This window comes from Eptatretus burgeri, chromosome 18, assembly GCF_056783735.1.
Source record: "Eptatretus burgeri isolate ZD-2024b chromosome 18, Ebu_testis_v1, whole genome shotgun sequence".
Classification (NCBI taxonomy): Eukaryota; Metazoa; Chordata; class Myxini; order Myxiniformes; family Myxinidae; genus Eptatretus; species Eptatretus burgeri.
Genome location: NC_140978.1, coordinates 41,122,380 through 41,148,020, shown reverse-complemented (window position 1 = coordinate 41,148,020; position 25,641 = coordinate 41,122,380). Strand labels below are relative to the sequence as shown.

Sequence of the window (25,641 nt, the reverse complement as noted above, 5' to 3'; positions counted from 1 at the left end):
TAAGTAATGGGTCCTCGCGGACGTCAACACTGCAGCACGTGCCGTGGGGAATTGGAAAGATACAACAGCAGCGCAGCAGCGAGGATACAGCGATACCCTCGAAATAACTTCTGCGGCAAGTCATCGAGTATGCTCGGCAGCTCGAGATGATCGTTTTGAGCTTCCAATGATCTGGGATGAGATTGCTGGTTGCATTGAAAAGGCATACGAACGAATATATCTTAGAGGCTGCACGGATGTTGTTTTTCACAACAGAGAAGCAAATGACCCAATATTGGTGAGGGCGTGGCTGGCAGCTTGGTGCTACATTGACAACTACATTGTCAGAGGCTGATAATAGGAAAACGACAACTCCGCCACGTTGTACAGAACACCTCTGTGCAAGATACAGGTGGCGCTTTCTTTTAAACCCATTTCTGCATTTCATTATATCAGCATCTTCTTTTCTGTCCATTTCTCCATCTAATACTGTATCTATATTCTTTTTCATTCCAAACCTCCATCTAATTATTATATCCGAGCGTTCCCCTCAATTCCTGACACAGATCTCAGTTGGCCCCGTGCACACGATAGCAGAATCGGACGAATGCGAGCACTGGCCACGTGCTTAATAGCGGATCCGTGCGCACCATACAGGGCATGCTCGAGAGCAGGTGGACCTGTGCTTAGCTAGTGACACCTTATTATCGCACAGAGCAGGGCATGAATGGCACATATCTTGTTCTCCTCTGTGCATGGTTTTACCCTAACATGATACCGTTGGTCCTCACTGGCGGCTGCGGGTGTTCGCCACGGATGGCCGACCTCTCCTCACCTCTCCGGCCAGTGAAGCCGCGATCAGGCAGGGGCATACTGTACAGCTCAGGTCATGTAGCGCATCACAGAGCAGGCACATTGAATAGCGCTAATTGGGGGTGCCCGGGCTGGCATGCGAGACCGACGCCACCCTCAGCCGGTCGGCGGGGCATGGCCCGGATGTTCGTGCAAGGCAATTCATGTCACGCGGTTCAGTGTTGGGCGATTCATATCATGTCGTGGGGTTGGAGTGAGATGATTCCACAGCTTTGGGTCATCTTGCCGGAGGTGGAGTGGAGCTGCTTCCGGCTATAGTGGCCTGGCCACGCGGGGTCTGGGGCCAACCAGAGCGCCCAATCTGAGTGACCATGCATCGCTTCAGGGTGCCCCCCCCTCCCCCCGTCCCAAACCACAGATCGCGAAGCCATTCTCTCTCTCTCTCTCTCTCTCTCTCTCTCTCTCTCTCTCTCTCTCTCTCTCTCTCTCTCTCTCTCTCTCTCTCTCTCTCTCTCTCTCTCTCTCTCTCTCTCTCTCTCTCTCTCTCTCTCTCTCTCTCTCTCTCTCTCTCTCTCTCTCTCTCTCTCTCTCTGGATCTCGACACAGTCTTCTCCACCCACTCGCTCTTGACTCCGCCTTCTTCACCCACCCCTCATCACCTGCGACTCCGCCTCCACTTCTCCACCCTTCTCCGCCCACACGTTGCTGACTCCACCCACCCACCTAGTCCCGTCTCCCACTCTGCCCACTCGCTCTCGACTCAGTGGTCTCGAACCAAGCCCCTCCCTTCATGCCTGACGGTTGCATCTCATTCTCTGGACTGACGCTAGCTGCACGAAGTGCAACAAAGCAAGAGACGATGCTTCAGCTGTCAGGAAGGTACCGCCCAGTGGAGCATCCCCCAAAACATGTTGGTGGCGCGATCGGGCAATCGTGCAATGTATTCAGAGACCCTTAGCCTCATCTACTTTCCTCCTTTTTCATTAACTCCTCTTAATCGGTGTGTGTGTGTGTGTGTGTGTGTGTGTGTGTGTGTGTGTGTGTGTGTGTGTGTGTGTGTGTGTGTGTGTGTGTGTGTGTGTGTGTGTGTGTGTGTGTGTGTGTGTGTGTGTGTGTGTCCTGGCACCTGTCCTCGTAAGTTAAGATCGCAGAAGATTATTATTATTATTATTTTTGGTCAAGTCGGCTCTGTGTCTGCTTTTGTAAGTTGCTTTTATTATTGTCGCACCTCTCGCTTCTTTCTGTCCCTGCATTACACACACCAATAAAACTATTCACTGTACCACATAAGTTTCCTCGCCTGCTTGTAAATAAATTATTATTAGAAATGTTCCCAGCTCGTTTTTCTCTGTTCTTTCATTGATCCAGCATGGGCGAAAGCTGAGCTTCGCAGGGACTTTATTCCCAATGATCCGTTACTTTTAGCCAGTACGTTATTGACAGTGTTGCTCGGCTGCATCCAGTGCGGTAAAGTGATCCGGTTCGGACAAGGCAAACTGAAGGCGTGTTCCCCGGTAATTAAATCACGTGATTAATTAGGTAACTCGGTTAACCCATAGAAGGGAGGACCCCAGGTCACGTGGTTGAGTTATTGGCGTTCACGATCGGTTAGCGACCCACCGCGTCACGGATTTATCCGTGTGCGATGGCCTGCAATTCCAGGGAGTCTGCTGGGAACCTGAGATAGCTTCCCCCCCTGGTGTTCTTCTCGCCCAACCTCCGGCCCGAAACACCATATTATATAAATGTATACATGCACACACACACACGTATTTACATCTATATATCATTTATACATATACATATAGAAACACACATAAACATGCATATATATATATATATATATATATATATATATATATATATATATATATATATATATATATATATATATATATATATACATACATATACATATACATATACATACACAGCTGGAAAAAAATTAAGAGACCACTGCAAAATTTTCAGTTTTTCTGATTTCACTATTTATAGGTATGTGTTTGAGTAAATTGAACATTTTTGTTTTATTCTATAAACTACTGACAACATTTCTCATAAATTCCAAATAAAAATATTGTCATTTGGAGCATTTATTTGCAGAAAATGACAACTGGTCAAAATAACAACAAAGATTCACGGTTTTTAGACCTCAAATAAGACAAACAAAACAAGTTCATATTCATTTTTAAACAGCACAATACTAATGTTTTAACTTCGGAAGAGTTCAGAAATCAATATTTTGTGGAATAACCCTGATTTTCAATCACAGCTTTCATGCATCTTGGCATGCTCTCCACCAGTCTTTCACATTGCTGTTGGGTGACTTTATGCCACTCCTGGCACAAAAATTCAAGCAGCTCAGCTTTGTTTGATGGCTTGTGACCATCCATCTTCCTCTTGATCACATTCCAGAGGTTTTCAATGGGGTTCAGGTCTGGAGATTGGGCTGGCCATGACAGGGTCTTGATCTGATGATCCTCCATCCACACCTTGATTTACCTGGCTGTGTGACATGGAGCATTGTCCTGCTGTAAAAAACAATCCTCAGAGTTGGGGAACATTGTCAGAGCAGAAGGAAGCAAGTGTTCTTCCAGGACAACCTTGTACGTGGCTTGATTCATGAGTCCTTCACAAAGACAAATCTGCCCGATTCCAGCCTTGCTGAAGCACCCCCAGATCATCATCCATCCTCCACCAAATTTCACAGTGGGTGCGAGACACTGTGGCTTTTAGGCCTCTCCAGGTCTCCTTCTAACCATTAGATGACCAGGTGTTGGGCAAAGCTGAAAATTGGACTCATCAGAGATGACCTTACTCCAGTCCTCTATGGTCCAATCCTTATGGTCTTTTGCAAACCTCAGCCTGGCTCTTCTTTGCTTCTCATATATGAAGGGCTTTTTTCTAGCTTTGCACGACTTCAGCCCTTCCCCTAGGAGCCTGTTTCTAACCGTCCTTGCCGTGCACTTCACCCCAGCTGCCGTTTGCCATTCTTTTTGGAGGTCACTTGATGTCATCCTACGGTTGTTGAGTGACATTAGAATGAGTTGGCAGTCATCCCGGTCAGTGGAAAGTCGTTTTAGCCCTCTGCCAGTCTGTAGCTTTGTTGTCCCCAATGTCTGCTGATTGAGCTTGTTCTTATGAACCGCAGTCTTTGAAATTTTAAGGATGGAAGCAACGTGACGCTCACTGTATCCCTCTGCCAGTAAAGCCAGAATTGAACCCTTCTTTTTCTCACTCAAAACTTTTCTTTTCAACTCTTTTGGCATGGGCAATAGTTATTTTTTTGATTCCAATTACTTTTGAGGTACTACTAGCACTGTTTTTGTCATCCAGCTGGTCCTATTGCAAGAGGATAGTGATGACCACAGCAGTGGTTTTTATACTTTTCCTTGTTAAATAAGATTCAGTTCAGGTGATCACCTCATCAGGACCTCATTAAGTAGAATGAGGTGTGCCTGTGTTGGAATTCAACAGACACTGGAATGAAATGGCTGCCATACATGTCGAGATGCTGATTTTAAAAATTTTTGGAGTGGTCTCTTATTTTTTTCCAGGGCTGTATATATATATATATATATATATATATATATATATATATATATATATATATATATATATATATATATATATATACATATATATTTTCACTCACACACATACATACATAAACATATATATATATATATATATATATATATATATATATATATATATATATATATATATATATATATATTTCCATCCAAACACACATTATTTGCATATATATTTTCACACACACACACACACACACTTTTATATATATTGGTACGGAAATGGCCCTTAGTAGGCTACTAAATATAGGATTAGCTCAGATCCCCCATTAAATGCATGTTTAACTCGGCTGGTCGGTAAAATGGACGTTACATGTGTGTCGGGAGGTGTAGGATGCATGTTTATTGTTCGTACAGTGGTGGTGTGCCGAGGGCTCCCTCTTCGTCCTTCCCCTCTCCGGACGATAGGCCCCGCCCAGTCGGCTGAGAGGGAGTGGCCTGGAGAGGGAGGTGGAGCGAAGAGGAGGAGCCAGTGGCTTCGAAGCGAGCGAACGAAGAAGAGACAGTGGTGATTCTGCCGGGAGAGAAACTGGACTTGGGTGCACTGGGTATGCCTTCTGTGGCCTGGAGAAGCGAGCCAGGGTCGAAGGAAAGGAAGGGAAAGGGCTGCAGGAGGTCTGTCTGCCCTCGGCTGGATGAGAGACGACTGGTGGGAGTCGTGATCTGCTGTGTCGGGGAAGGCTGTGTCTGTCTGCGATCTGCTTCGTGAAGGAGGCCTGGTGAACAGGCCAGGCCTGGACTTGTATGCTGGACCTTGAGAGAAACCAGCTGGGACCCATCGTCGATCTGGCGGTCTTGTGCCGTCGACCTTATGCGGGGTCAGAGCGTTCTTTTCTTTTCAACTCTTTTGGCATGGTCAATAGTTATTTTTTTGATTCCAATTACTTTTGAGGTACTATTGCAAACACATTACAGTACACATTACATTATAATGTACACATTACAGTTGTGACTGTGTTGGAGACCACGTGCGGTGCGAAAAAGGAAGGCGAGCGCCATCTCACCATGCGGCGTGTTCGAGCTTGGGCTTGAATCCGTGGACATCGGCTTGTTACGAGCGACATTCGTGCTTTTGACACTTTCCTCTCATCCATGAAACATCACCAAGTACTCTGTCTTGTCTGCATGCTGTCTGTCTGTCTTGTCTGCATGTCGTTTAAGGCATATCTCGGTAGGGACCCCCTCAAAACCCGTAATCCGTAGTTCCCTCGTTTTATGAGCACTCAAACATTTCAGGACGTTTTTATTTGACGAGATATTTGGAAAAGCGAGATGATTTCTCTTCCCCCCCCCTGACCGATCTGCTGGGTATCCTTATACGTGTTAAATTGTTAAGTAAGGCATAGAGATAAGCATCTGCTCTTTGTCTCTTTCTCTGTCAGTGCCTGATTAATTATCTATTTTCTTGAGATCATTTTGATTGATTTGGCCTGATTAATTATTTATTTGTGAGCGATTATTTTGATTGATTTGAATGAACTTATTTTTACCACCCTGAAATAAAAAGTTATTTTTATTACTTACGAAATCTTTAGATTTCCTAAGTATATTGATCACTTCCGGACTCTGTTTGTGTGTTTGTGTGTTTGTAGGCACGATAACTCGAGAACGGAAGAAGCTACCAATGGCAAATTACACCACGTGATTTAGGAGGGTGATGGCTAGCGCTGATAAATGTTGGTCAAAATCGGTCAAAGGTCAAGGTCACAGTGAGGTCAAACATCCAAAAAATGATAACTCGAGAACGGAAGAAGCTTCCAATGTCAAATTACACCACGTGATTCAGGAGGGTGATGGCTTGCGCTGGTTAGATTTTGGTCAAAATCGGTCAAAGGTCAAGGTCACATTGAGGTCAAACATCCAAAACATTTGATTTTTGATGGTTTGGTACAGAATCATCGTAGAAACTTCTGGATTGCGTCGCTACCTTCTCTGGAGACAGCTTTTCTTAGACAAGGTCAGAGGTCAAGTTGACGATTTCATAAGTACCAGTCTTTGACTGCTTGTTTATTTATTTTCTTATTAATAAATTGCTTTGTTGACCTTCCAACTTGTCCTTTCCTTCCATTGATCCAGCATTGTCCGAACGTAGATAGACTGGGAGCTAATTAGGAAACTAATTGACCGACAATAGTCGACATGCATCAGCAGTTAAACGCTCGGCCGCCCTAATCAAGATCTAAAGGCCCAGTCACACCTTGACGTTTTAGCCAGCTTATGCCGATTTTTGCAAAAATTTGTGTAAAACGCTGGTACACGTCGAATACGTTATGGGTACGTTTTGTATATGTTTAGACCACGCTGAAAAACACTGCCATAAGTGGTAGTACGCTGGCTTTAAACGTTGAACTTTTGGGTTTTCCTCAAATTTTTTCATGCTTGAAATTTTACGACGTATGCCGGCGTATGACACACACGTTCCGCTACGCTGGCCATAAGTTGTAGGCATGTTATGCGATCGTTGACAAATGTTGAAACACGTTACTTGTAAGTTACTCATAAGTCGAAACACGTGGAGATGATGTTTAGCATACCCGAAACTTATTTCTAACCTATGAGTAACGTTTTGTAAGCACGCTACACGAACGTTGTTCACACTTTGCAACACGTTACTTGAAAGTACTACGACTACTACTACTACTACTACTACTACTACTACTACTACTACTACTACTACTACAACTACTACAAACATCGACATCACTAAATTCTCTCGAACTACTACTACTACTAATAACATCGACATCATTAAATTCTCTCGAACTACTACTACTGATATTACTACTACTACTACCAACATCGACATGACTAAATTCTCTCGAACTACTACTACTGCTACTACTACTACCATCCACATCACTAAATTCTCTTGAACTACTACTCCTGCTACTCGTACTACTACTACTACTAACATTGACATCACTAAATTCTCTCGAACTACCACTACTACTACTACTACTACTACTACTACTACTACTACAACTGCTACTGCCACTGCCAGTGACATTGACATCGACTCAACATGGAGTCAGGAACACTGACGGGTTCCTCTTGTGAAGCCCATTTGTATATACCAATTCCCCTAAACGCTGCCAAAACGCCATTATACAGAAGCTGTAAGTTAGAAACACGTTCAGTAAGTTCTGTAGTCGTCCGGAAGACGTCAATCAAATTGGTCTGCATACGCCAATGTGCGTTTGAGATACGTTACACATAGGTTCAAAGCACGCTACTCATAGGTTCAAAGCACGTTACTCGTAGGTTAAAAATTAAGTTTCGGGTATGCTAAACATTACCTCGACGTGTTTCGACTTATGAGTAACTTACAAGTAACATGTGGCCGACGTGTGTAAACGATTGCGGAGCGTGCCGAGAACTTACACCAGCGTATGCGGAACTTGTGAGCCATACGTCGAGTACGTCGTAAAATTTTCAGCATGCTTGAAATTTCACGACGTACTAGACGCACCACGTAACATGCCAGCGTACTTCATTGCTTTTCATCGTGCTGCTAACATATACACAACTTACCCATACCGTATTCGACGTGTCCCAGCGATTTAGACATTTCTCATAGGTCGGCATACGCTGGCTAAATCGTCAAGGTGTGACTGCAATGTTGACACTTCCAATTTTCAGGCAGTTATGATTTAAATCGGCGAGCGGCAGGATTTTAACAGAGAATGCCACGAGTTCGTCGGCGATACGTGCAGCGCACTATGACTAAGTGAAACTGTCGTTGGGCATAGTTTGTGAACGCCGACAACAGGCTAAGCATTCGTTGGTATAAGTTATCTATAACATAACGAAACGTTCTGTGCCCGTTACTAATATGTTATGCATACGACCAACACGTTATGAATACATCCAAAACTTAAAAAAAAACCTCAAAACTTCAGTGTACACCGTTTTACATTCATTTTTATACGTTGCCATTCCTGGCTAAAACGTCAAGGTGTGACTGGGCCTTAATCAAGATAAGATTGATACTTTGCTGAGCTCCCCATTCAGGAAACCATGTGACCTCAAGTTAAACGGAATAATTAGACGGTGGACATTGGAACTCGTGGTTAACCGAGTGGCGTTCGTGGTAATAAAGCAACCCACCATACCACAAAGTTAATCGTGAGCGGTGATCCCAGGTCCGGCTCTTCCAAGGACAAATGGGGATTAAACCCCCTCATAATACACTCGGCACCCACGGCCGTAACAAAAAAAATATAGAAATGTACACACACACACACACGTTTCGATTTTTCTGCCCATCACATCACGTGCCTTCTTATTGAATGGTTTGCATTAGCAGAAACAATCATCTTGGTGGCAGATGGATGGTTGTTCTGTGTGGATTATGCGGTTTTACCGTGTGAGATAGGATCTGCGGCAATGTTCACTATTACAGTCAGGAGGTGCGTCTGATGTTTAAACGACTAATGTGGGCATCATTGGTTGGATATTTATTGATATGCCATCCTGCTGAGGGCAAATGAGCCCAAAATCCAGATAGGCAGCTCCGTTTGTTGTTAGCTCATCTCTATCATCTCATTAGAGATGACCTAATAAAGCCAGTCTCGAAGTCTGTCCGTCCGTCCACAATCAAACCGAGTGGAGACAAATAACCAATAGTGGAATGGATCGAGGTCGATGAGACATGCATAACGATATAACTTTCAAGGTCCTCCAAGGTTGAGGTCAAGGTCACGAGGCTGTCAAAGTTGCAAAAATTGTCGATTTCAAATCGTATCTCCTTCCTCATTTATCAAGAGAGATCAAATGTTATTGGTGATTCAGATACTACGGACTATTATCTCAAACAACACGAGTCATTTTTTTGAAATTTGCTCTCGTTCCGATTTTATAGCCCTTCAAACTTCGCTCTGATTCTTACATGTCCGGTGCTAATTTGAAGTGGTCATCCAGAGGCCGGCGCCAATCTCTGAAGATGCTATGGGTCCTGCGCAAATTTTTGCCCCGTATGGGCCGTTCATAATGTAAATACAAAAATGAGGAGGGGTGGTTTAAAGCCCATGTACGGGCTGCGTACAGGGGTGGGTGGGTGGTACGATGGCTGTGTACAGGGGTGGGTGGGTGGTACGACGGTTGCGTACAGGGGTGGGTGGGTGGTTTTGAAACCCGGAAGTAGAGCGTACGTACTTTATGAACTGCCCCTATTCCAGTCTGGCACAGTTACTTTTTGAAATTGCATTACCGTAGTTTATGTCATAATCGCGGAATTACCCACCCGAAAGTCGTCTGCTGGCTACCCGTGTGCCTGATCGTTTTAGAGAGAGTTTACAACACGGTCGATCATAATCACGTTCCAGAATTCCCATATTACCTGGAACCCCAGGTATCACATAAATTAGCATTAAAGCGCGTCTGCTGTTGTCAGGATCACTTATTCAGAAAAGTGTCTCCTTCATAATTTATTTGAAGTGACCGACTGTTCTGGCGATCTGCATTCTACGACCAGATCCACGAGCCATGGAATCGATTATAATAGATGCCCCTAATTTGATTTTGCTTCTGTCGACCTCTGGCAGAGATGACCGGCACTCCCGCTCGGGGGTATTTTTTTTAACTAATGTTGACCATATAATCTTTGTCTGTTTGATAAAATCACCAGGCTGAGGCCTCTGTGTTGGAGGCGACGCTTTGGTGTGGACTGTATCCAATGGTGATCGGTGGAGTGCTAGTCACACTCCACATGTTTCAATATATATATATATATATATATATATATATATATATATATATATATATATATATATATATATATATATATATATATATATATATATATATATATTGTTGTGGTTGAGGAAATTCGCAAACCACCATTCAGGTCCCGTAGGTGAGATATCTCTGTAAGTACATGTGTAGTTAGCCCAAACCCGTTGTTTAGAGGGAATAAATGTGATTCATTCGGGCTGCGACCCTTTAAGATAGCCGTTTTTCTGTTCTATCTTTATTTTGAACCAACCACGTCTCAACCGCCATCACACAACAACCACCAACCGCAACGCCGCTTCACAACAACAACAACGCCAATAGCCACGGCCTTTAGCTTCACAACTCGCTCTCGCAACCATCGCATCACCACCATTCCAAGCGTCGCCATGGTCATCACCGCCACTTTAGGCCCTCCACCACCTTCACCTCTCCTACTTCTGCGGCCATTCCCGGGCCGCTTGTGAACGCTGAGCGTCAGGCTGTCCTGGCCTCGTGCGGACGCGCGCTGAGCCGCGGGTACAAAGAGCAGCCTTTCCGAGGGGAAGTCGGATCAGGAATGATTCACGCCCACTTCCGATCCGTCCAATCATTAAGCGCGGGGTGATTTGGCCCCGCCTCCAGGCGTGTCGGAGTCGAATCGATATATGCAAATTCGAGGATCAGGGGAGGTTCACGCCCACTTTTCCTCCGTCCAATGGGCGAGCGTGGCTCTGCCCCCGAGCCCATCCTGATCCGAAAATCTGCATATGGTTTCTCCTACACCACTATAAAGCGCCGAGCGCGGGGCGAATTGAGTCAGTTGAGAGTTTCTGTTTCTGTTTCAGGCTCGGGCGAGTTGGAGAGGTGTGGCGGCGGCGAAGTGTGGCAGCAGCAGTCAAGACGGGTCTGGAGGAGAGTCGGTCTGTCGGGGTTCGGAGTCTGTCGGGAGCTGCAGAGAGGGGAAGCTGGGAACGCGGTCGAGGTCGCTCGTCGCGGGACCCAAGCAAGCCAGCTATCCTCTTTCCCCAGAGCATCAACAACCTCCCCCCCCTTGTTTCCCCCCCCCCCGCGCTGAGATAGTGCGAAAAGGGGGCCCCGTTCCCACCCCATTCCAAGCAGTGCCAACGAAACCCGCGGAGGAGCGCGGAGTCGGGGCACGCCGCCATTTTGCGGCTCATCACAAGACGGGTAGGCTCGACGCGTTCTCGGCCTACAGGCCCGTCTGCCCCCTTGTCGTTGAGGTTGGCCCTTTTCTTTTGATTTTGAGTATATGTGTTGTCGGCGCCGTCTGTAAAGTAAAACTGTGTAAGTGTTGCCGTGTGCTCGCGTAGTCGGTAGTAGATCTGCATTGTGTTTCTTTTGTTGCAATTGCTTTTGGTGCATAATTGTTGTGTTTCTTTTACATTTGCTTTTGGTGCATAATTGTTGTGTTCCTTTTGTTACATTTGCTTTTGGTGTATAATTGTTGTAATTGTATATGTGTGCTTTCCGTTTGCCGCGGAATAAATGTGCCTTATATTGAACTGTTTTTCCCGTTTCGCTTCGTCTTTTCTTTAATTGAATCTCCATCTTACTTCACGTAAAGGGTTGGTAGTGGGCTAAATACGCCCGAGAATTAATCGGAACCGTCGAGGTTAACGATAACACCGCTCGGTTATCCCGATAGTACGGAATGGGTCGCTTAAAGTGGCCCGTGTCCGAAGTCGACCTGCGGCGAGGTGCGATCGCCCGGTCTACCCTCCGTGTGGGTACTTAGGTAGGTCGAATTTGGCGAACAACCCGATCCCACACGGGGGGCCGATTGGCACATTCGTGGTGAGGCCGAAAGGCCCACCCGTGACTAGTTCCCGGCGTTAGTCCGAGAGGGTCACGACGGAATTGTCCGTCCAGTGGGCGACGTGCCGCGATTCGAGTTACGTCGCCGCTCGCACGCCGGCGGGCGCGAATTCGCAACACTGGTGTCAGGTCGTGGGACACAAACTCATCCCCCTCCTCGTGACACTGGTGTCGGAGAGCGGGAAAACGGGCTCTCCTGTCTCCAGCTAAATTCACGGGAATCGGTCCAGAGGTTAGAGGAGCGACCCCCGATTCCCTCCAAATTACGAGCGATTTAAATTAACCCCTTACGAGAAATAAGATGGAGTCTCAAGGCGAGCGGGAGCCGGGGGTATTAGAATGTATATGTGTAGTAATGTAGGATCCATGGCCCAGGATGGAATCCCCGTGCAGGAAATGTTGGTTGTGCAGGAACACGAACTCCGCCAACTGAATCCAGAGCCCGAAATAGGTGCGGCGGCGGCCGCGGAGTATGACACCTCCCCTCCCCCTCTCCGCCAAAACCCCCCGATCCTTGCCGAATCGGCTCAGCTGAGTGCACCCGACATGGCCCAGATATGCACCATGCTGGCAGGAATCAGTGGGGACATGCACGAAATGAAAACGAAAATGGATACAAACACAAACGAAATAAAAGGCATGAACAAGCAAATGAACGAAGTGAAGGCGAATATGGAAACAAACGCACTCAAAATGAAGGAAGAAATGAAAGAACTGCGGGGTGAGACGCAGAACATGGGCCGAAGCCTGCAGGCGGGCATGAAGGCAGTAACCAGGGAGCTCAAAATGGCGACTCCATGTGTGGGAGCGAACGAGCTGGGAGGGTGTGCAACGGCTGTCAGGTCCGCTGTTGAGGTGGGTGACAAAGTAATTCGGGGAAAGTGTTGGGCGAGAAGAGTGACGGTGACCGAGAGGGAAAAACTAATTGGGGTGACGGAGACATGCACGAGGGAGATAACAAGGTCAGGTCAGGTATGGGAGCATGTGCCAGAACAGCGCGTCGCTGCGTCCACTTTCCGCCGGTACTCCAGGGGCCTCCGTCTGGCCATCCCCCAGGCAGATGCCAGGCCCATCCCCATCTCCTTGAGATGATGGTCAACCTGCTGCAACCATGAGGCACGTGGTCGGCCCACTGGCCTCCTCCACTCATGAGACTCCCTCGCTGAGAGAATCTGGTGAGCAGGATCAGCGTCAGGAAAACGAGCCACATGTCCATACAGCCGCAGCTGACGCTCACGGACTATGCAGGTGACAAATCTCATCCGAGTCTCTCTCAGCAACCGCTCGTTGGACACAAAATCCGACCAGCGATAGCCAAGGATTCTCCGAAGAGACCTGGTACCAAAGGAATTAAGTCTCCGTCTCAGATCCTTGGTCAAAGTCCAAGTCTCGCACCCATAGAGCAAGACTGGAAGTACCAAGGACCTGAAGACTCGGACTTTCGTCCTCCCGCACAGGTACCGACAGCGCCACACCCCATGATCCAGTGAATCCATGACTCCCCAGGCCCGACCCAGACGTCTATTGACCTCCGGCTCACAACCTGCGGAGACATGAATATCACTGCCAAGGTAAGTGAATCTATCCACGACCTCAACATCCTCACCACAAACAGACACAGACAGGACAGCAGCATCCAAGATGTCACCGAAAGCCTGGATCTTTGTTTTGACCCAAGAAATCCGTAATCCCAACGGCTCCGACTCCTCATTCAGCACCTCGAGGGCCCCCAAGAGGATGTCTAAAGTCTCCGCAAAGATGACTGCATCATCTGCAAAATCAAGGTCCGAGATCTTGACATTGCCAAACGATGCACCGCAACGATCTCTCCGACATCCTCCCAAAAATCCAGTCCATACAAGTGCTGAAAAGTGTGGGGGCAAGTACACATCCCCTGACGAACTCCAGTAACAACTGGAAATAAGTCAGAGGCGGTACCACCACACTTCACAGCACTCTCAGTACCAGAGTAGAGTTCAGACATCAGATCGATCAGTTTCGGTGGCACCCCACGAAGACCAAGTATCCTCCAGACGACATCCCGATTCACTGGATCGGAACGCTTTACAGAGATCAACATAGGCTGCAAGCAGCCCCTGCCGAAACTCTCGTCTGCGTTCAGTGAGGACACGAAGAGCAAGGATACGGTCAATCGTTGACCTCTTTGGTGTAAAAGCCTGACTGCTCTGGACGCTGGTGCTCAAGCAGATGGTGGCGAACCCTATCAAGAATTATCCGAGCAAAGACCTTGCCCGGCACTGAGAGCAGCGTCACCCCTCGGTAGTTGTTGCAGTCTTGGCGATCACCCTTCCCTTTCCAGAGAGGGGCAACAAGGCCCCTCTTCCAGTCAGTTGGGATGATGCCTGTGTTCCAGGTAGAGCACAAAACTGCATGCAACGACGAGTGCAGCATTTCCACCAGCCTTGAGAAGTTCAGCATGGATGCCACAGATCCTGGAGCTTTGCCCCGTTTCAACTGGTTCACCGCAGCCCGTGTTTCCACAAGCGATGGTGGACCACAGTTGATCGAGGGTCAGCAACAGGGATTGTAACACCCTTGACGTCCAACTCGACAGCTGGGGGATCAGCCTGGTACAACCGCTCAAAGTAACCGGCCCAGCGGGCCTTCACTTCAGACTCCTCTGTCAAGAGCCTACCACTCTCTGCTCGAACTGCAGTGCTCCGAGGGATGGGCTTGGATGAACGTAATGCGCGAATTCCCCTGTAAGCGGGACGAGAATCACCTGTCCACAGGTGATGCTCTACCCCCTCACAGATTCCTCGCACATAGGTCTCCTTGTCCACCCTCAGTGCACGTACAGTTTTACGCCTCAGCTCCCTGAACAGCTCAGCTCTGCCATTCAGCCTGGCCCTGCGACTCTGGTCAATGGTATCCAGTGTCCCTTGAGAGACAAAATTCTTCTTTGCCCTGCGGTGAACTCCAAGGCATCCACCGGCAACATCAAGGACGGTGGTCTTGAAGGTGCTCCACAACTCTTCAGGACCCCCCAAAGCACCCAGACCCCCCAAGTGTCCACTCAGCCTGTTCGCAAACTCCTCAGCTACTCTCTGAGGATAACAAGGGAAGAGACGGAAATAGTTGAGACAACGGCAGAATTAATCATGGAGACGAAAAAGACAAAAGAGGAAACAGCAGAGACGAAAAGCGAGGAAGAAACTGAGGTAATGGACGACGTGACGGGATTGACGAAGACGCAGGTATTGAAAGAAATAACAGAGACGCGGGAGATGGGAACGACAGAGGGAAGACTACACGATGAAGACGGGGTAAGAGACGCACACACACACACGGAGGTGGTGGAGGACAATGGGGTGAGCTGGCGGACTGGGTAGAGACCCAGTGCGAGCAGCGGGATGGCCTCCTCCAGGAACGAGGGGAGGGAGTATGCCCCCTTGAGGCGAGTCACGACCAGGTGGGTTCGGTCGTGCTTTGCGAGGTTGAGGGGACGGGTGCTGTGGACAGGTGCACGGAAAGCTTGGGGGGTATAGAGGCCCCGGAGACCCTTGTGGGGACACGAATCCCCAGTGTGGTTGTCCCGGTGTGTGTGGTGCAAGGCGTGAGTGCGTCCCCGTGTGTGGAAGCGACCCCGTGTGTGAGTGGTGTGGTGGCAAGTGTGCCGAAGGGCATGCTTCCCAGCACGCCGTGTGTGGATGAGACACCGCGGGTGAGTGCCCCCGCGTGTGTGAGTGAGGCACGGTGTGTGAGTGACACCGCGGGCGAGTTCCCCCGCGTGTGTGAGTGGTATGATTTGTGTGAGGGAAATGGCACGAGTGAGTGGAGCCACGTGTGCGAGGGAGGTGGCATGCGTGAGTGCAAGGGAGACAGTGTGTGCAAGGTCGCTGTGTGTAAGGGAGATGTCGGTTGGCATGCGGGGGCATGCAGCCACGTCTCCTGGTGTGAATGTAATGGAATGGTGTGTGAGCGTCGTGACACGCAGGTGTGCGTGGGTTGAATGGCGACGACGGCGACAGAGGAAAGAACGCCAGGTAGCGGCTGTAGCTGTTTCGGGGACCGTGCCGGGTTCACCCAGCAGCGAGCGCGAGGTCCGTGCCGTGCAACGCACGAGGCCCCCACGTGCTCGCTTGCGAGAGTGAAGCCCGGTCCGGAAACGAGCGCGGTGAATGTTGCCGATCCCGCGACGGACAAAGTTTAGGCAGGATTATGGATTTGGACCGGACGGGTTCTCCACGCGGGCGTGTATGTGAAGCTCCAACGGGCAGAGCACATGTGTTCGCGTGGGGAACCCCTCGAGACGTGGGGCTTGTGTTTTTTTATGCGCATGGTGACGTCATGGCTGTACATGGGGTTGGAATCCGGCAGGAGGGGTATCCCTGCCGGATGGTACCGTCCAAGGAGGGACGAGGTACACATGCAGCTGCATGACGTCACGGACAGGTGCAAAGTGCGCGAGCTGTGAGTTGCCGCGCTGGTGCTGCGCATGTGGGAAAAAGAAAAGCAAGCCTCACTTTCGGGTGCATAGGATTCCCGGGCAAGGGGTGGAAGACCCCCTTACCTGGGCACAGGATGGAAACTAGTTAGGGGGAATGGTTAGCTTAGTTAGACCGGCTCCATGGGGCAGGGGTAAGTCCTCATGGGGCCCGTGGAATGGATTAGTTAGAGGGGTTTTAGTTGAGATTTAGGATGGGAATTTTTTTTTTTTTTGATTTTGGAGACAGAGACAGACTTTGGATGTGTAGAGGGGACGTAGTTTAGCTACGTAGTGTTAAAAGGAACGTGCTGTAGTTTAAGGGATGATGTGGGAGCACGAGTTATTTAGGGGATGTAGTTAGAAGGATGGCAGAGTTCAGCGGTGTGTGTGTTGAAGAGTTGGTGAGTTGTGTTGTGCTTGGTGAGTGAGTGAGGCCAGCGGTTTGTGTGAGTGGAGCGAATGGGGAATGCATGGTGCGATGAGTGATTGGGGGGGAGGAGTGACTCCCGCCCAAGGGACCCCCGGGGTCAGTGTCGAGTGAGTTAGGGGGTTAGTCAAATTGACAAAATGGAAGTCGTTTTGCTGTTGGTGGGAAAGTAGGCTCGAAACCCGTTTGGAGGGGTGCAGGAGCCCTGTTGACGGGCTGGAAGCGTGGCTGCGAAAGGTGAGTATCGCTGAGTGGGTACCCCGAGCACCAGGCTAGTCGGCCGTAGTAGGCCAAGGGCCCATGGGGGGCCGGGATAGCGTAGTGGGCACGGGTGCGCCCGCTTTGTGCGGGGGCCCGGGGCGCCATTAGCCGCGTGGGCAGTGTTGTGGGCACGGGTGACCCTCGGAAAGGGGCCCGGGAAGCCAGCCTGCCACGTGTGCATTTCAGGGGAGGTGCCATGGGGGGCACTCCCCGGTGTTTAGGGAGCTGGTAGGCTCGGAGGCAGTGTAGTGCCCGGGGGTGCCATAGCTGGAGATTCGGCAGAGGGTCGTGCCTGCCAAGGTGAGCCACGCGTCCCAGCTATGAGACCGTGTGAGGGCACGGGAAGAAAATTGTGGGGCGAGGCCCGAAATTGTGAGGACACCAACGCAGGCGACGGGAATCTGGGTTTTTAGAACCAATAGTTTAAGCGAGAGGCGCTTGTTGAAAGCCCCGGGGTAGTTTAACAGTTAAATGGTTAGGGTAGATTAGGAAGTGTACCCCTCCGCACCATCCATCCCCTTGCTCTCGTTGTGGGCCGCTGGACCCACTTGGGGTTAAGATCGCTGAAGTCTGGGGAGGCCATCTTGGGGCTTGAGTTGGGCCTCGGCACAGGACACTCGCTCTCCCTTGTTCCCCTCCGGGAAGAGAACATAGGGGTTGAGAGTCGGCTAGTAGACGATAGGTTAGCCGAACAAGGACGATAAAGGGGGTTAGGGGACGATTTTTATAGTGGGGAAGTAAACATAAAAACAACAAAAAAATAAGTTGGGGCTAAATTGGGTTTCACAAATTAAGGGGGTGGGTATGGACAGTGACAGGCAAAGGCGATAGGTTGGGAGGGAGACCGTAGGGTTGGTCCGAGCCCGCCTTCCGAGTGGCCAGCACCACCGCACTCCCTCCACCAACCTGCACTGCAAGGAAAGGCCGGCCAACTTCATCAGCAGCTGTGTTGTGCTACAAGGCCTGTACCGGCCGGATCATCTGCAGCTGTTTTCTGCAAGGCCTGTGCCGGCCAGTTCATCTGCCGGCTGTGTTTGCCTGCAGCGGCCCTGTTCTGCAGGCTGTGTTTGCCTGCTGCTGTTGCCATGCCATGCCCACTGCCCCATGTTCACCAGGCCCGTTCAATTTTGCTTTGCCCCCCCCCCTGTTCATTTCCATGTGCGCCAGGATCAAGGCAACAGTTTGCAAGCTGCAAGAACTGCCCTGTTGGCAGCTACAACACGGGCCTGCAGTGGCGGCCCGTGCACCGTGTTTGCATCCATCCATCCGTTGTGCTCATTGCGTGTGCCACTTGAGCTGGCACGGAGACTGCGTTTGTGCAGCCCATGCACCGTTGTGGTTCACTGGGTTCATTTTCAAAGGGGAAGGCCTTGGACTGCGAGTGAGCAGCCGGCCACGTTCCCTGTCACCTGCATTGTTTGAGCCAGAGACTGCATGCGAGCAGCCTGGCTCCCTGCTAACTGCTTTCCTTTTGCAGAGTCCATTGATCCTGGGCCATGGTTTAGTGTAAAATTTGTAAGTTAAGGTTAAGATGTACTGTAAATATGAGTGCGCCCCCGGCATGTCTGTCTTAGCGCTGGCAATTTTATTTAAGTCGTCCGTGTGAGTGGGTTTGTTTAGTTAGTTACTCAGCCCTCAGGTTATTTATTTTGGGGACACGAATACCATGAATGTCGCACTCAGGGATCCGTAGGTAAAATGTACTAGGGGAAAACTACACATGATGGCACACGAAAATTTGACGACTCGGGACGAGTCTGTAAAAAGGGGAGAGGGTAGTGTTGTGGTTGAGGAAATTCGCAAACCACCATTCAGGTCCCGTAGGTGAGATATCTCTGTAAGTACATGTGTAGTTAGCCCAAACCCGTTGTTTAGAGGGAATAAATGTGATTCATTCGGTCTGCGACCCTTTAAGACAGCCGTTTTTCTGTTTTATCTTTATTTTGAACCAACCACGTCTCAACTGCCATCACACAACAACCACCAACCGCAACGCTGCTTCACAACAACAACAACGCCAACAGCCACGGCCTTTACCTTCACAACTCGCTCTCGCAACAATCGCATCACCGCCATTCCAAGCGTCGCCATGGCCATCACCGCCACTTTAGGCCCTCCACCACCTTCACCTCTCCTCCTTCTGCGGCCATTCCCGGGCCGCTTGTGAACGCTGAGCGTCAGGCTGTCCTGGCCTCGTGCAGGACGCGCGCTGAGCCGCGGGTACAAAGAGCGGCCTTTCCGAGGGGAAGTCGGATCAGGAATGATTCATGCCCACTTCCGATCCGTCCAATCATTAAGCGCAGGGTGATTTGGCCCCGCCTCCAGGCGCATCGGAGTCGAATCGATATATGCAAATTCGAGGATCAGGGGAGGTTCACGCCCACTTTTTCTCCGTCCAATGGGTGAGCGTGGCTCCGCCCCCGAGCCCATCCTGATCCGTTAATCTGCATATGGTTTCTCCTACACCACTATAAAGCGCCGAGCGCGGGGCGATTTTGAGTCAGTTGAGAGTTTCTGTTTCGGGCTCGGGCGAGTTGGAGAGGTGTGGCGGCGGCGAAGTGTGGCAGCAGCAGTCAAGATGGGTCTGGAGGAGAGTCGGTCTGTCGGGGAGCTGCAGAGAGGGGAAGCCGGGAACGCGGTCGAGGTCGCTCGGCGCGGGACCCAAGCAAGCCAGCTATCCTCTTTCCCCAGAGCATCAACAACCCCCCCCCACTCCTGTTTCCCCCCGCGCTGAGATGGTGCGAAAAGGGGGCCCCGTTCCCACCCCATTCCAAGCAGTGCCAACGAAACCCGCGGAGGAGCGTGGAGTCAAGGCACCGCCGCCATTTTGCGGATCATCACAAGACGGGTAGGCTCGACGCGGTCTCGGCCCACAGGCCCGTCTGACCCCTTGTCGTTGAGGGTGGCCCTTTTTTTTTGATTTTGAGTATATGTGTTGTCGGCGCCGTCTGTAAAGTAAAACTGTGTAAGTGTTGCCATGTGCTCGCGTAGTCGGTAGTAGATCTGCATTGTGTTTCTTTTGTTGCAATTGCTTTTGGTGCATAATTGTTGTGTTTCTTTTACATTTGCTTTTGGTGCATAATTGTTGTGTTCCTTTTGTTACATTTGCTTTTGGTGCATAATTGTTGTAATTGTATATGTGTGCTTCCGTTTGCCGCGGAATAAATGTGCCTTATATTGAACTGTTTTTCCCATTTCGCTTCGTCTTTTCTTTAATTGAATCTCCATCTTACTTCACGTAAAGGGTTGGTAGTGGGCTAAATACGCCCGAGAATTAATCGGAACCGTCGAGGTTGACGATAACACTGCTCGGTTATCCTGATAGTACGGAACGGGTCGCTTAAAGTGGCCCGTGTCCGAAGTCGACCTGCTGCGAGGTGCGATCGCCCGGTCTACCCTCCGTGTGGGTACTTAGGTAGGTCGAATTTGGTGAACAACCCTATCCCACGCGGGGGGCCGATTGTTACGATCGTGGTGAGGCCGAAAGGCCCACCCGTGACTAGTTCCCGGTGTTAGTCCGAGAGGGTCACGACGGAATTGTCCGTCCGGTGGGCGACGTGCCGCGATTCGAGTTACGTGGCCGCTCGCACACCGGCGGGCGCGAATTCGCAACAATATATATATATATATATATATATATATATATATATATATATATATATATATATATATATATATATATATATATATATATATATATATATATATATATATATGTATATATATGTATATATATATATATATACATACATATGATGTATTAAATAAAAGAGGTACAGTGGAAAATCGATACAACGCTAAGCGTTATAGCGCTTGTACTGATATAACGCTCATACACATTGGACCCCAAAAAATACTACTATTTCATGTTTAAAGGCAAAAAAGTGAGAAAATAGAGACAAAGTTAGTCCAAAATAGCGCTAAGTGGCGAAAAAAATTCAAGCTGTCATCGCCCTGTGTTGAGTTGACATGTGGTGTGAAAATACTCACGAGCTGTCATCTTCTCGCACCTTTCCCGTATAAATGGCGAAGCTGAGATGAACAAAATCAATTCAATTCAAATCATCATAGCATCCGTATCTCCTGTAACTGACGTTCATGTTCCCTTCTAACACCATACAACACAGTACACAACGGAAGTACAGTACTGTACTGTACAAGATTAACTAATGTTCGCGTGCTCTACCGCCCACATCCTTTCGGAAGAGTTGTCAACAACTTAAATCTAAGCGCCCGTTACATCTCCTGTACCAGTTCTTCGACATCTTAAATCACCTACCACCCGAGAAATCTTCAAATTTGTTAGTTTTGTTTGCTATGTTCAGTTCAGCGCCGCCATGCCGAAGCGGAAGTGTTATTCCATAGAGGAGAAGCTTCACATAATTAAACGGATACGGAATGGTGAAACTCAAGCGACCATCAGCAAGGATACAGGCATCACCGGTTCAACTCTAAGAGGATGGTTGAAGGATGAAGAGAACATCAAGAGCTTCATCGTCACTGTCAACTCCAATGAAGGGATGAAGAGGAAGAGGGTCAAGCTTGGGAGGGATCAGGAGTTGGACCAGGAACTATTCAATTGGTTCTGCAAGTCTAGAAAGCTTGACATACCCATCTCAGGCACCATCCTCCTTCATCAGGCCAAGAAGATCAACAAGGATCTTCACAAGGAAGAGAGAGGTGAAGATGCTGACTACAGCTTAACCAGGGGGTGGCTGCAACGCTGGCAGGATCGACATGGGGTCAACATGAACCAACAACAAGGAGAGGCCAAGTCTGCAGACCTTGAATCTGCCAAGAACTACCTCTCTGTCTTCAATGAACTAATCGAAGACAACAACTTCACAGAAGACCAGGTTTTCAATGCAGATGAAACTAGTCTGTACTACAAGACCCCTCCAGACAGAACTATGGACCTGGATGACAACCCATCAAGAAAGACTGGACACAAGAAGCCAAAGGACAAAGTCAGCCTCTTCTCTGTGCCAACAGGTCAGGGTCTCTGAAGATGACCCTGTTGGTCATAGGGAAGTCACTAAACCCCAGGTGTCTACACCATGTCAACATATCCCTCCTTCCCTGCATTTACACCAACACCAGGAAGGTTTGGATGACAGGAGCCTGTTTCAAGGACTGGTTCTTCCAGAGGTTCTGCCCTGCTGTGCGGAAGCACCTGAGAAAGCTTGGGCAAGAAGAGAAAGCTATCCTCCTCATTGACAACGTCCCATCTCATCCATCAGGAGACATCTTAAAGTCCAAGGATGGGAAGATCTTCACTTCCTTTATGCCCAAGAACACCACCAGCAAGATCCAGCCTTTGGACCAGGGGGTCATCAACTGTTTCAAGATATTCTACAAAGATCAATTATGCGAAGCTGTGGCCAGGAAGCAGAAAGAGATGACCGTCTTCAAGGCCATGGATGTTAAGAAGACGATTGAGTTTGCAGGGCTAGCCTGGGAGAAGGTCACCAAGGACACCATCATTAACTGCTGGAGGAAAGGCCTAGGTCCTCCCAAGTCTGATAATGAAGAAGACTTCAATGGGTTCTCCAAGGAGGAGGTGGGCAGGTCAGCCATCACGGCCATCAACCTCGCCCCTGGCACATCAGCTCTTGATGCTCTCCAGGCCTGGGCTGATCAAGAAGAAAGAGACCTGGCTGAAGAACTGCTCAGAGAAGAACAGCTGTCAACTGGAGAGGAAGAGGAACCCCTAGAGGAGTCGGAAAAAGAAGAGGCACCAGTTGAACCTCTCCCCCAGCCTCTCCACTCCAAAGCTGAACAGTCTTTCCTTGATGGTCTTCGTTGGTTGGAGTCCTTGGATGAGCAGGAATGCCCCAATCTTCGTTTGAAGATATACCAGGTTAAAATCCTTCTGGATGACACCCGAAGACTCTCAAGAGCATCCATGAAACCAACCAAGATCACCGAATTCTTCAAGATATAAATTCCGTATCCGTTTTGTGATTAAGGAAGCATAAAATATTTTACCGATTTATGTGATAATGTACATTTTGTATTTTTATTTTGTAAGTAATGTTCGATTGTACATAAAAAATAAAATATATTCTATATGCATTCAATTCCTGTGTTTATTTCTTGTTTAAAAAAAAGAAAAGAAAATTACTTGACCGCTTCGTCATCAACCCCAACAATCCAAGATTGCGGACGTACAAGTCCACGCGTTTTGGTTCTGGTTTGTATGTAATATAAAATATTTTTCACAGCATCAGTACAGCGCTGTATCATTTATAACGCCCTCGTCGCTTTGGACCCCACCGGTGAGCGTTATATCGATTTTCCACTGTATTTTGATAAACAATAAAATACAATAAGTAAATAAATAAATAAATGTTAATTAATTATGAAACACTATAAATAAACATTACAATAATTTGTTGGTGGTTAATAGGAAACACAGTGCAGCATGTTACAATCGGTTATTGATGACAGTTTCAATATTTAAATGACAGTTTAAGTTGATTGTTAGATGGAGGTGCTGCTGTGTGATGGACATGCTTACAAGGACATGATTTCAGAAAAACTCACAGTAAAGTTGTGACTCGAGATGAACTTACAGCAGCAAAGTTGTGACTTGAGACAAACTTACAGCAGCAAAGTTGTGACGAGACAAACTTACAGCAAAGTTATGACTCGAGCCGAACTTACAGCAAAGTTGTGACTCGAGCCGAACTTACAGCAAAGTTGTGACTCGAGACGAACTTACAGCAAAGTTGTGACTCGAGACGAACTTACAGCAAAGTTGTGACTCGAGACGAACTTACAGCAAAGTTGTGACTCGAGACGAACTTACAGCAAAGTTGTGACTTGAGACGAACTTACAGCAAAGTTGTGACTTGAGACGAACTTACAGCAGCAAAGTTGTGTGTTGAGACAAACTTACAGCAAAGTTGTGACTTTAAATAAACTTAAGCAAAGTTTTGACTTGTGACAAACTCACAGCAAAGTTATGACGAGACGAACTTCCAGCAAAGTTATGCCAAATGTTTTGAAGGGGTTACCAACCACCCCCATCTGCCGTGTCACCTTCAATTATGCTGATCTCACAAGCCCTTTTAACATGATGTCAAATATGGATAGCCCATCAAAAAATAATTGCAAACAAGCGGATTCTCCAGTAATTTATAATTGACTTTCGTGCCAGTTACCTTAACTATTTGTCACCCTGTCATCGTACTTAAGGCTTCCAGCTCTTGACATGTACACACTGAAGTCGAGCTTTGTTCATCATTCGCTTTTTGAATGGGGTGGCTCTATGACTATTAAAACGCATTGCTATTGACTGCGCCTCTCCAGCGGCAACCAATCTGAAAGCACATCGTCCAGGTGTGGCATTTGGACCAAACAACGCCAACAGACGGGTTGCATATCAAGTAGTTGTTTATCGGCAAGGCGAATGTTCATTCATGCAATCATTCGCATTCATGTTGGTTGAGGAACCGTTGACACCATCACTGTGACCTCACCCCCTGCAGAAGGCGTCGTTTTATCATTAAAACTTGAAGGGCATTCAGTTGAGCGCATACCTCCAGCAGGCTGATTAGTTTCCTTTTTGTATCCCACTGAATAGGCCGAATCTGGATTCGGACCTGAACAAAAAAATGTAATCGGCTCGTTGCCGTCATCGAACCAACTCATCCACCAAGTTTCGTCTGAATCCGTCTGTAATTTTTTGAAATATTATTCTATATATCGTTTTGGCCCTATCACTCAATGGTGAAGAATCACTGAAAAAAAATTCTCGGGTCCGGATCCAGATTCGGATCTTCACCAAAATCGAATCAATTCTTCCTTGTTACATACCCAACCTGCACACCAAGTTTCGTCCAAATCCGTCTTCAACTTTTAGATATTTTGTTCACAAACAAACAAGCTTTTGTCCGTAGCCTGATGGAGTACTGCTCTCCCCTCTGGGCTGGTGCTCCTGCCTCCCACCTTTCTCGGCTTCACGCTGTCGAAACCAGGGCATTTAAGATCATCGGCATCTCCCGCAATGAAGCTGAGTCTTTGGGCCTCTCACTCAATCACCGCAGGTTGGTCGGTGGTCTTTCTGTCTTCTACCGACTCCTCTCCAGCCTTGCCCCCCCTGCTCTCTCTGCGATTTGTCCCCACCACATTTCCACAGGGCGCTCAAGGTCCGCCAACAACCCCCTTCTGGTAAAACTACCAAAATCACGGATCACTGCTCATCTTCACTCTTTCATTCCTCTTTTTTCCCGCCTTTGGAATAAACTTCCTCACTCTATTCTTTCCCATTCTTCCCTCCAGGCTTTCAAAACAGCTGTTCACCACCACCTCTTATCTTCCCCCATCCAAATCCTCGATCTTTTCTACCCCCGATAATCCACCCAAGCCCACTTCCTTCATTTCTCCTGCTTTCCTTCCTGAAAGTCTCTGAAATGTCCATCTTCTCTTCGCCATGTTCCCCGTCCCATCCCCATCCCTCTCCCTTCCACAGTTCACCTAATGTGTCTGTTCCCCACTGTTTTGTCCCTTCCACTCCCGCCCCTCTTGTCTCATGCCTCCTTGCTGTGAGTTGTGTGTTAGCT

At 48.4% G+C, this 25,641-nt stretch overlaps 1 long non-coding RNA gene across 1 annotated transcript in view; it reads left to right on the top strand.

Annotated features, from left to right (window-relative positions):
• The window catches only part of LOC147008976 (uncharacterized), a 41,356-nt gene extending 21,038 nt beyond the window's left edge, over window positions 1-20,318 (top strand). The window contains exons 2-3 of the long non-coding RNA XR_015053266.1: window positions 10,946-12,898; window positions 15,019-20,318. This is a non-coding gene — a long non-coding RNA (uncharacterized LOC147008976). The remainder of the gene's footprint in view (window positions 1-10,945; window positions 12,899-15,018) is intronic.
• The last annotated feature ends 5,323 nt before the right edge of the window (window positions 20,319-25,641 follow it).